The sequence below is a fragment of the Protopterus annectens genome, chromosome 4.part1 (assembly GCF_019279795.1).
Source record: "Protopterus annectens isolate FY-2018-M chromosome 4.part1, PAN1.0, whole genome shotgun sequence".
In the NCBI taxonomy this organism is placed as follows: domain Eukaryota; kingdom Metazoa; phylum Chordata; order Ceratodontiformes; family Protopteridae; genus Protopterus; species Protopterus annectens.
Window position 1 is genome coordinate 368,906,386 of NC_056734.1, and position 12,279 is coordinate 368,918,664.

The 12,279-nt window shown below is 42.2% G+C and overlaps 1 protein-coding gene across 1 annotated transcript in view; it reads right to left on the minus strand.

Moving 5' to 3' along the window:
* APOD (apolipoprotein D) overlaps nucleotides 1-12,279 on the minus strand; it is a 254,748-nt gene that overhangs the window by 124,949 nt on the left and 117,520 nt on the right. The window lies entirely within an intron of this gene.

The window sequence follows — 12,279 nt, forward strand, 5'->3', positions numbered from 1 at the left end:
GCACATCCAGGCTTGCCTTCTAAGAGCTACGCCTGAGCTAGCTGCCCTACTCGCCCCTTCGGCTGCGTAAGATATGAGCCTCATAGATGAGTTGACAATGGAACCTAGGGTAGACAACTGGGCGTTAACAGTCTGCGCTACCGCCTCAGGCATGTTACCCATCAGAGTATCTCCTAGCTCATTCAGGAGATCTCTCTGGAGCCGAGTGAAATGACAGAGATAATTCAATGACCGTAAGGAAAAGGTCGCCGAAGACAGGGTACGCTTCTCATACCGGTCCATACTCCTGGACTCCTTGTTAGGAGGATGGACTGAAGAAGAAGCCTCTGCAACTTCCTGCTGAGTGGCTGCCGCCACCACCAAGGCATCTACCGAAACCCCTTTGGTAAGGAACTCTTTGCCTAGGGGAGCCGACAGAAACTTGTTTGGACGTCTGGGCACTGGTTCCACGGAATCAGGGTTCTCCCACACCCTTCGACAAATCAAGTCCAGGAGTTCATCGAAGGGTGGAGACACCCAGGAGGCGGAGGGTTGAGCTCCGAAGGCCTTGAGGAATACAGACTCCTCCTCAGAGGGGGTCTTGGAAGGCCAGTCGCCTCTCTGCCTCAAAATCTCCAGGATGTCGGAGAAAGAGACATCATCGGAGGACGACTTGGGGGACTCCTCTGACTCCTCGAAGTTGGTATCGGAAGTGAGGGACTCGTCCTGGGAGTCTATGTGCTTCCTCTTGCACAACTTCTTACTAGGGGGCTCCTCAGGCACAGACTCTGAGGGGCCATCAGAAAGTAGGGGACCGTTGAAGGGGGAATCCCCAGACCTTCGGGCTCTGCCATCCAAGGATAGGGGGGCATCACAGGCTCTAGCCGGGGTGTAAGGGGACGGAGTGACCAATCCAGGTGATGTAACTGACGATCTGGCCAGTGCACTCCTCATGGCCTCGAAGGCAGGTCCCCCCGAATCCGAGGACCAACTCGTCTCCAAGACCACGACCGGAGTCGGGATTCCCAGAGCCGAAGCACCGAGAGGGAGGCTCGGAACCGACTGTAGTCCCGAGGTATCCCCCTCGTGTCTGACTGAGGAAACCCAAGTACCGAAACCAGAGGATGGAACCGACATGGTTGGAGCCGACGCCGGCTCCGATAGACTCACATGGGGGTATCAGAGCCGAGACAAGAACATCACTCGAAGCGGAGCACCCCGGCTCCGATGACACATGGGTGCTCGGAGGAGGAATCACAGGCACCAGAATGGGGAATGGCTCCGGAGCCGACTGGGTCGGAGCCGAGAACAGTTTTGCTAGCACTGGCGACTGCAGGAGCCTCTGGACCACCCTATCCACATCCAAATCAGACAGCCTAGAGGATTTGGAGGAAATAGAAGGAGATCGGGATCTCCTACGTGGAGACACATGCCTGACACTGGGTGACCGGCTCCGAATAGGCTCCAATAATATCGGAGCCGAGGTCGACTCCAGCACCACCGATACCTCCTGCGGCCCCGAGGACAATGGAGCCGAGGAGGTAGTATCCCCTATTGAAAACTTTTCCTGCAGCCCCAAGGACAATGGAGCCGAGGAGGAAGTATCCATAATCGAGACTGTCTCCTGCGTCCCCGAGGACAATGGAGCCGAGGAGGCAGCAACCACTATTTTAACCTTCTCCGGGGGCTCCGAGGAAGCAGACGGAGCCGGAGATCTCTTCTTAGCCTTGGAAGGCTTAGATTTAGGACTGGAAGAAGAAGAAGACTCTAAGGACTCCTCAAAAGAGGGCTTAATCAGGCCCTTCAAAATCAGTTTATTTTTTCTTTCCTGAAGTACCCTCACGCTAAAAGCGTGGCAGAAACTGCAGGACTCCTGCAGGTGAATAGCACCAAGACAACACACACAGATGGCATGGCCATCCGTAATAGACATTTTGTAGCCACATTTAGTACACTTTTTAAACCCGGAGAGTTTATGCTCCTTCTGCTCTTTAAACATGGTAAAAAAATAACAGCACACTGTCAACCAACTACGTTTCTTGGAGTAGCAGGGAAAGACAAGAACTAATCCAACTACAGTTTTAACACCAGAAAAACAACATAGGAGAGGACTAGGTCCTCTAACTATGGGCCTAGCCCGCCAAACAAAGGGATACCACAAACACCCAATCTCACTAACACTCACAATGAAACTTAGACAAGGAGAAAACTAGCTATTAAAATAAAATAACAGACTGCTAAAATACTTAGAAAAAGTATTTGAAAGGGTACTTAGCCACAGCCAAGTGAGACCACGTCCTAACTCTACGAGCGGCAAACGAGATCTAGGGTTAGGGCGAGGTGCATCTTGGGATACCGGGTTAGCCCAGCCAATTAGAGACTTTGTGCTAGAGAAATTTGGCCAAGTCGGAGCCGTGAGTAAGGAATGTAGGCGAGATAGGACCACATAACATCCTGGGTTTAGTTTGGTCAGGTGCTGCCATTTCTATGCAGTTGTTTAAGCTGTTGTACAGGGCATTTGTGTATATTTCTGCATAGCTCTCCATGTTTTGGGGGTTGGGAGAGCTTTACTTATGCTATCACTTAATAGAAGGTAATTTGCTTTGGAAAAATTCTTTAGGGTTTTAGGGTTTGATGGCGTTCCAGCTTAACATTCATTTCAAAGGAGACCAGTTTATTATCATATGTTACAAATGAGGACATTACACTGGCGGGGGGGGGGGGGTGCAGTGCTCCCCATGCTTGTGAGTACTACTTCAATGATATTTGAGCCCCTAGAGAGAGTGCAGACCAGCTGTTCCAAAGCATTTGCATTGACAAAGTCCAGGAAAAAGTCCAGAAATCTCTGAGCCTGCATGTTAGTGACCCTGTATGTTTCCCATTTTATAGAGAGAAGTTAAAATCAGCCATGAGTTGTGCATTTGGCCTAATGGTAAGGGATTCTAATAACCGTTATGCAGACTGGTTTTCATGGTTCATAGCTAGGGACTTGTAGCTAGAATGATATGGTGGGAGTTTTGCCTATGGTCAGCTGGACATGGAGTAGCTCAAGACTATTTTTTACGTAAGTGAAAACACCTCCTCCTTTTGCTTTTTTCTTTTCATGGGGTGGTTTGAATGTGTGATAGGCACTGTAACATTGCACTGCTGGGGTGCTTTCCGCAGCCTTGAACCACGTCTCTATAACTGAATAGACATCAACATCCTCCAGGGTGAGAAGGGTTTCCAGGGTGTGCAGTTTCTTGCTAAGACTCCTAGCATTGAGCAGTAGTACCTTCAGCTTGGCATTAGAAAAATTTGTTATGTTGGTAGGTCTGTTAGCTTGGCACTGCCTAAAAAGGCACCACTGGGGTGGCTAATGCCTTGGCTAGTATTCTGACAAAGCAGCGTGGTCTGTTGATCATGATGTCACAGGCTGACAAATACTGGATCTCCTTGGAATGACTCCATTAGCTAAGCCAATTACTGAAGTCAGTCATTTTCTTTTGGTATTATTGTATCACTCTTGGTGAGGGTAGAATGCTGCTCAGTGTGAGGCTCATACCAGCCTGCAACACATACTTAGAGAGACTCATGTGTCTCTTCATATAGTCCAGGAAGGTATATCTCAGGTCATTCACACCCACATGGACTATGTCTGAGTCATACTGGTACTTGTGGTTGAGTGGCCTGAGTGCCTTCATGATCTGGCAAATCCTGACTGTAACTCTTTCTTTATACAACCTGGTGAGGAGGGTGTCCGTGTGTCTCACGATGGAGTCTCCTATGACCAAGATGTTTGAATATGTGGTGTTTCCCTTTAGAGGCTTGCTTGGTGATGTGTTTTTTTTATGTGTAGTGGTTGGTGTTGACTTGGTTTTCTTCGTATGTGGTTTCTGAGGGCAGAGTATGGGAGGCTTCTGAGGTTTTGGTAAGTTACTTGTGAGTACCTCCGTATATGTGGGTTTATGTGTTGAGACCTTACTTAGTGAGAGAAATGATGTGTGTGTACTGACAACCTGTTGTCATTTGATTTGTCAATATGTGAGGGCCACATCTCAATTTTCTTAGTGTAACTACATGTCTCACGTACTGTGTTTGTTTGTTTCAGGATTAAGTAGTTGTCAGTATACATGAGACGATTGCTACATTGCCTCAGGATGCCTGTGTCGCCAGGCTGGCCACAGTGATATCAGAAAAGTGCCTATCCATGGTTTCAGTTTTTTTTACTATGGGTTTAACCAGGGAGAAAACTGGAGAGATTTAACTGGACTGTGATGACAGCACACAGATGAAGAATGGGTGCTATACTCAGTGTGAATTGCAAGTATCCAACAAGGTGATGCTGCTCTGCACAGAACTCAGATGCTCCTAGAGCAGCAGGAGGACTGAGGACGGTTGCAGAGATAGTTATTCTAAGGAAAATTTTAACTTGATAACATATGCATCTATACCAGGCACTGCTAACTATTGCTGCGTGGAGAGCAGCCTAGGGCAAACACTGGGCTTATACAGAATAAAAAAAAAACAAGTTTTACAACGGCAAAGCCTACAGACTAATTGGCAAAACACAGAATAAGCTTTCAGCCAGCAGCCTACAATTCAGTTAGTTTTGCTGCAGCACACTTCTGCCACAACAGTGTAGTCGGAAAACCTCCTTAATGTAAAAATGCTAGTTTTAGACTACAAGTGCAGGGAAACCACACAATCTAGATCCTACTGTCCTGTAAAACTAGCAGACACAGTATGCCATGTACCCATATTTACATATATATAGATATACATATATACATATATATATATATATATATATATATATATATATATATATGTGTGTGTGTGTGTGTGTGTGTGTGTGTGTGTGTGTAGGTATGTATTATGAAAGGAAAGTGATGAAAACCAACATCCTAGCATAAAAACAACTAAATGAAGGGGAAGGAAGAAGGGAGGATGTTTGTATTGCAACAGTTATCTATTTGAAAATTTTCTGTTATGGTAAGTTTACGTACAAAACTGTACTATGTTCATCATTAGATCACTGTTGCGATAGCCTAAGATATATGGGACAAATACCAGAGCAAAGAATGAAAGGGAGGAGGAAGTAGGCTCAGAGCTCAGGAGCCTTTAGGGAATAGTGCTTGCAAAGCCTGCTCTGGACCGAAAGAAAGCATCCAGCCTGTAGCGCTTGGTAAATGTGTGCACAGAAGACCAAGCTGCTACCTATGGAATATTTTTAGAACCCAACTCCTTTCCAAAAAGCCAGAGAAGTAACCAGAGGTCTTGTAGAGTGTGCCCTGACTTTGCCTGGAAGTGTCTTGTTACGGTGTGAATAACAAAAAGCAATAGCATGAGGCAAGCATTTAGAAATTCTCTATTTTGATCCTGATTGCCTCGTTTTCTTACATTCACAGGAAATAAAATAGTTGATTAGAATTCCTTACCGCTTCTGTCTCACCAATGTAGTACCTAGGTTGCCTGTGGACATCCAGGGTGTAAAGAATTCTTTTTCCTTTATGTTTGTTTCTGGAAAGAAAACAGAGACACAAACAGCCTGGCACAACGTAAACGCTGAAACCACTGTAGGCGAGCTTGTAATTCAGATACAATTCTTACTGATGTCAGAGTAATGATTAACACTGATTTTCAAGATAAAAACTTCAGATAAGCCTCATGAACAGGTTCAAAAGAAAAAAAGCAAGTTCTACCGATACAAAATTAAGATCCCAAGCAAACACCTCCTGTCTTCTAGGTGGATGGATATGTAACACTCCTAAGCTTTATAAGGATCTTGGTTATTGGTTTGGTACCACTTAGAAAATATTTTTCACTTAGCCGTACATTATTTTCTAGTAGCAGATTTCTTTGTTTTTTTTAATACCGGCTGCACATCCTGAGAAAATAGGTGCCTAAAAAGTATTAAAATTCTATCATCCAGGCAGCAAGTTAAATAAATTGATGATTGGGCTCCAGCAAAACAACTCCTGTTCCATGTGAGCAAGCCCATCCTGTAAAGAAGTTTCTGATAACTGCAAATTGCTATTTTCAAAAGAAGGGAGAACTAATGTTGCCAGGGCCAAAGGGGGGCTACCACAATTATCCTGGGAGAGTCCTTCTACAGCTTCAGAAATACCCTGGTTATCAGAAGAAAGGGTGGAAAGGCACAGAGGAACATCCCAATCTACAGTAATAAAAAAAACATCTGCCTCCCGGGCCTTTATCTAATGAGTCCTGGGACTGTCTGCTGCGAATGGAGGCAAATAGATCTAACTGAATAGTTCCCCACAAATAAATAAATTCCTGGAAGACTTGCGGGTGCAACTTCCATTTTTGGGATCTGTCTGGTCTTGCTCAGCTTGTCTGCTACAAAATTCTGCTTTGATAGAATGTAAATAGCTTGAAAGGATAGGCTGTGTTAAGTTGCTAGTTCCCTGGTTATCATAGTTAGCCTGCAAAGGGGATAGGATCTGGTTCCCTCTTGTCTGGTTTATGTGCCACATCACTGTGGTGTTGCTAGTGATTACCAGAAGATGTCCCAAAGTCCAGATGGTTTAGACACCTGAGGGCATTACTGTCATCATTTCTTTGACATTTATGTGCTTTAATTTTTTCCTGCTGGCTCTAATCACTCTAGACTTGTTCCCCAAGCAAAGTCTGAAGCATCTACTGTCACAGACTGCATAGGGACTGAGGGGAAAAGGCAAGGCCTGGGTTGATGGACAACTGATTTGCCCAAGAGAGGATCTCTGTCTCAACAATCTCCAACACCGAAATCTGAAAAGAATGGAGGTACTGGTGATTGGTTCAGACTGATTTGTGGAACCATTAGATTTTTCTCATGTGAAGTCTGGCCAAAAGAATTATGAAAATTGTAGAGGACATGCAACCTAGAATTCCAAGATATTCCCTGGCAGATGCCAGAATCTGCTTAGAAAATGTCTAAAATTCCACTTTGTTCTGAGGAAGAAAAAAACATCATGTGAGATGTATCTGGGAGGCATCCCAGAAACACTATCTTGTGAGGCAGAATGGAGAAGATTTATCTATATTTGTCTGAAATCAGGCTGAAAAAAGTTTTTTACCCAAGCCAGAGATTCCTGACAATATGCAAAAGTCTGAAAAAAAAGTCAGTCCTCTAAATATGAAAACATATGAATGCCCTGCAACTTGCAATGGACTATCACAAGAGCCAGGCACTTTCTAAATACTCATGGAGCTGCTGCCAACCCAAAGGGTGAAGAAGAGAACTGAAAATTTAAATCAGGTACAGAAAAACACAAGAGAGTCTAAAATCTTTGCAAAATTTAATGTAATGAAAAGCATATTTAAATACAAAGTTACTAGAAAACAGAAAGGTGGAGTGAGGGGTAACAGAGACTGTAAAGAGAGGATTTTATATTTTGGGGGTTTTGATATGAAGGCTTAGAAAAGAAAAAGGTCTAAGACAGGTCTCTGTATTTCTTCTTTATTTGGCACCAGATATATTCTTGAATAAAAAAAAACTTTTCAATTTGATCTGTGGGAATAGCTTCTCTGACCCCCTCTCTAGAGGTAGCATTTGATCTAGTACAGGAAGAACATGGGATATCTGAGTGGGTGGATGTAAACAAATTGCCTGAAAGGAGGAACGGAATCCTGTTGTCAGTTGCAGCTTTTGGAAAGATTCTCAAAACTCGTGTCAAGTTATCTGGTGCCACAGATGAAGCAAACATCTAAACTTTGGGAAATCTTTACTACAATGTCAGGGTGGGAAAGGGTAAAAACATGCAGCACAGAGCCACTCTGCTTTTTTCGATTGTCCTTGGTTGGGGAGGATTGTCCCTTCTTTTGTGAACCTCTCTGCTACTGCCTTCTGAAACTGTGTTTGCCTGTTTTGTTTTCTATAAAAGGAACCTGAACTATAAAATAAATCACCTGAATTAACTTTTCTCTTTCATCAAATTTTTTAAGAACCACATCAGAGAAAGGACCAAATAATAATGCCTCTTGATCTAGGGGAGCATTCAGTAGTTCAGCTTTGACATGCACTTATAAATTCTGAGAATGTAGCCAAGCAAATCATCATCACCGACCAAGTGGCAGATGCTCTAGTAACAGCATCAGCAGTATCAGAAGCACATTTTTGAGAGTGTTTAGTTATAGGAGACAAAGACTAAATTAAAGAATTCAGAGATGCCTTCATCTCTGAAGAAGGGAGGTCAGTAATAACCTTTCTCATATAGTCAAAGAAAACCAGCAGAAATTTAGACACATGAGCCTGACAATTCACTATTCTGAAGGCTAAAGTGGAAGATGTAAAAACTTTATTCGCAAACCTATCAATGGCTTTTCCATCCATGTCAGAAGGAATAGGGTTAGCTGTCATAAGGTGTTTGACATAAGATGGTTTTGTCAGAGAAATAACTGCAGGGTCTGATCCTGGGTTTGAAAAAAAAAGAAAATTGTGGGTTTGGGGAAATTTATACAATTTATAAGATTTTCCTGGTTCAGGTGACTGACTGTCAGGCTAACTGCTGGCTGCAAGGAAATCATTCTCTAAGGCTGGCAAAATAGGAAGACCACCTAGAAATTGAAGGAACTCTACCTGTAGCAAATCATAATATTTTTGCTGTGACTGGTATTTTTTTTTGTTCCCAATAAAATAACTCCATTCTGGCAACAGTATCATAGAAAAAGACAACTCTTCAGGTGGGGAATCTGAAGAAAAAACTTTCCTAAGTTAGATTCCTCACTCCCTGGAGCTGGAACTTGATAAATATAGTCTAATTTCTGTCCCTTAAACTGTGAATCAGAATCAGAGAGAGAAATCTTTTCTTTTTTTAATGAAGGGAAGACTTAAATTGTAAAGACTAAATGGCTTTAAAAAAACCTTTAGCAGATCCCAACCAATCCTACTTGTCTGCCCTAGGTGACAGCAACATACGTGAAGAAAAATGTCTAATTTTATGTTTCCTTTTCTTGGGATACCACCAGATAAAGAGCACCCTGAAGAACAGTCCTTTCCCATGGAATCAAGCTCCTTATAGTGGCTTTGTGAAGGTAAGTAAACATACCACAACAGCAGCTGTTCAAATAGATCAGTGGCTCCTGGACTGTCAGACATCTTCCTCCTCTCAATAATGCTTAGCTCAGGTAATCTATCCAAACAGATTAGGCTACTGCAACAGTGATCTAAAGTTTAGCATAGTTACAGTTATGTAAGTAAACATACCATAACAGTAGATGTTGTAATAGATCACTGTTCCTTCCCTCTGATTCCCTTTTTTAGTCTGTTAGGTACATTGTCAGGGTGTGGAGATATACAAATATATTTTATACACACACACACACACATATATATATATATATATATATATATATATATATATATATATATATATATATATGGGTTACCTTCATTTCGTCGAAAGCTCATTTGACTGACACTCATTTGACTGAGACCAAATGACTGAAACTTCATTTCACTGACACTTCATTCGACTGACAGTTCATTTCACTGACAATTAGTACTGGCAGTGTCTAGAGCACTGTAAGGCAAGTAAAAGGAATATGTCCTTTTCCCCACTGAAGTGCGATCCTGGAGTTAGTATATATAGTTAGGGGTGTGTGGGGGCACAGCCCCACACTGGGGGGTGTGGGGGGCGTAGCTCCCCACTTACTTTCATGTTATATTCTCTACTTTTGGTTTTATATTGTTTAGTAAAACCAATAAGTGGGGTGCTGTGTTCCCCACATCCCCCAGTGGGGGGGGGCTGTGCCCCCCCCTAACTATATATACTAACTCCAGGGTCACACTAAAGTGGAGAAAAGGATATATTCCTTTTACTTGCCTTACAGTGCTCTAGACACTGCCAATCCTTTGAAGCCACACCTGAGAGCTCTTATTGAAGTTAAGAAAGTTCTGAGACTGGCACCCTAACCACTGACTTTATACCACTTTCCTTATGTGCTTCAGTAGTTAGAGCGTGCAGAAGGTGCCTTAAAGCTTAGGAATCTGGCCTATCTTCCAATTCTTTTGCAGGATATATTCCATATATCTTAGGCTACTGCAGATCTAATTGTGAACTTCTAATTATGCAGTCATAGCATTAAACCATGCTATGAATTTTTAATGTCCATCACATCACATACATTTCTTATTCTCTAAAGTCCATTTTCAGAGAATTAAATTCAGTTTTGCACCACTACAAATGCTAACTTACAATTTTTATTCAAGATATAGGCTCAGAGTAACATTACATTGTGTTTAACCAAACAGAAAAAATAGGAAGATTTGTTTTACTTGCCATATGTTAATTCCTAACTTTGACAATTCTCAATAATAAATCATTATTATTCTTTCTGGAACTTTGCTTGTGCCTTGTTCCCCTGACTCTGCAGCCATTGAGCCTCTCATTGCCCTTAGACCCATTAGTTCATCCCAGTTCTTGGTATCCAGGAAGCCTGCTGAAGGAGATGAGACAGTGAGGCTGAATGCATTACCAAGTGGTGATTAGAAGAATTTTACATAAACCTAATACACTCCTGAGTTGGCTAGAAGGCATGGTGCAAAGCAAAGCCTAAAACTGAACAGTTTTTTACATCATCACTATGCATGGCTAGGGTGCAATGAATTTCTTGGCCAAATCATGCATCCACATCCAGTCTTTCATGCAGACAGCAGATAGCTGAGGCTTCACCCTCGGGTATCATCCTTGCAGTGGGACTTAAATCAACCCTTTCCGCTCCTAATGGAAACTCAGTATCATCTACTAAATCCCAACACTTCCTAGCTGGCTCCTTCAGTGCTCACTGTACCTGGCTCATAGGTAAGTACTAGGCTAGCTGCTCTTGTGGGCCATTTTAAGCCTAGACAAAGTCCTTTTCAAAGCTGAGGCTCAAACACTGTTTCTTGTGTCTGTGAGGTAAACACCCTAACCATTATACCAACCCCCAACTCAAAATCCCATGCTACATTGGCTGGGAAACAAACCCAAGCCTCTCACAAGGCAGGCAAGAATTTGAACTTGGGCCATCTAGGGAGTAAGCAGGACTCCATCACGATATTTCAGGCAGCCGGCACAGTTACTGGCATGTAAGTTATGTCTTACATTCTGTTTTAAAAAATGACTTGTCAGTTTATAAACTAAATTAATGGTTCAATAACTATTTAACTAACAGAACCCTCTTTATAACTTAAAAATATTCACACTCTTCTTCTGGAATCATTCACACTTGTCCCTCAAGGCTCAGTCTTAGGACTGCTTCTACTCTTACTGTACAATAACTCTCTCCCATGAGATTTACCACATCTAAATATCACTATGTACACAGATAACTGTTCTCTCCACTTCAACCAACTCTTCTCCAACTTACAGCAAGATTTCTCATCCATTTGGAACTGGATTGCTAAACATAAACTAGCTATTAAAACAAATAATTCCACAGCCATAGTCCTCAGGAACATAAAAAACTAGGCAAAATCCCATCTCTTTGCATGTCTGATCCAAATGGAGTACTGCTTCCTTACACCAAAGAAAAAATGTGTTACCATTCTCTTAGACACCTCCTTAACCTTCCACCCTTATGATACTTTAGTTGCCAAGGTCACGCATCAATTTAAAGTTATCTCCATCTCAAATATACTAAATACTGAAGTGCTATAGCTCATAAAAGAGGGTTTCCAATCAACTAGCTATTCATGATTCTTCTTCATATTCATTCAGAAATATTTCCTCTTTAAAGCTAATGAGACCCATTTTCACACTAGCCTCATGCAAAAAATCATTTTACAGACTTGCTCATGCTTCCTGAAACATCTTTCTTTATTCCAATACAAGGATCAAGGCTTTTACATCCTACAAAAAAGATCAAATCAAATCAGCAGGATGAACGGAAATATAATGGTCACAGAGTACACTGGTTAAAGCCTGCCCTAATACCAAAGCCGCCATTTAAAGTCCGTCAGTCACACCTATCAAGTTTGCTCACTGTATAAACCTTTCTTCTACTTTAGGAAACTGCTAAGTCTCTGTATATAATTGCATATAAGACAATACTTCACACCCTCTTTTATATTCTTTCTTTCTTTCTCTTAAGTCCACTTTAATCATCAATAATAAAGCTTCTGCCTCCTTCTCAAGAATGTCACTCTCGTCTTGACCTACCTCAAGAATACTGTAATGCTACATAACAGAGGAAGTATAGAGATACTAATTTACTACCATCACGTATAAATTATACTACTGTGTACATATCCACTTTTTTACATCTAATGAATTGCTCGCATGTATTGCATTCTCTACTACTCTGACTTATGTTTGTCTACACATTTTGCATTTGTCA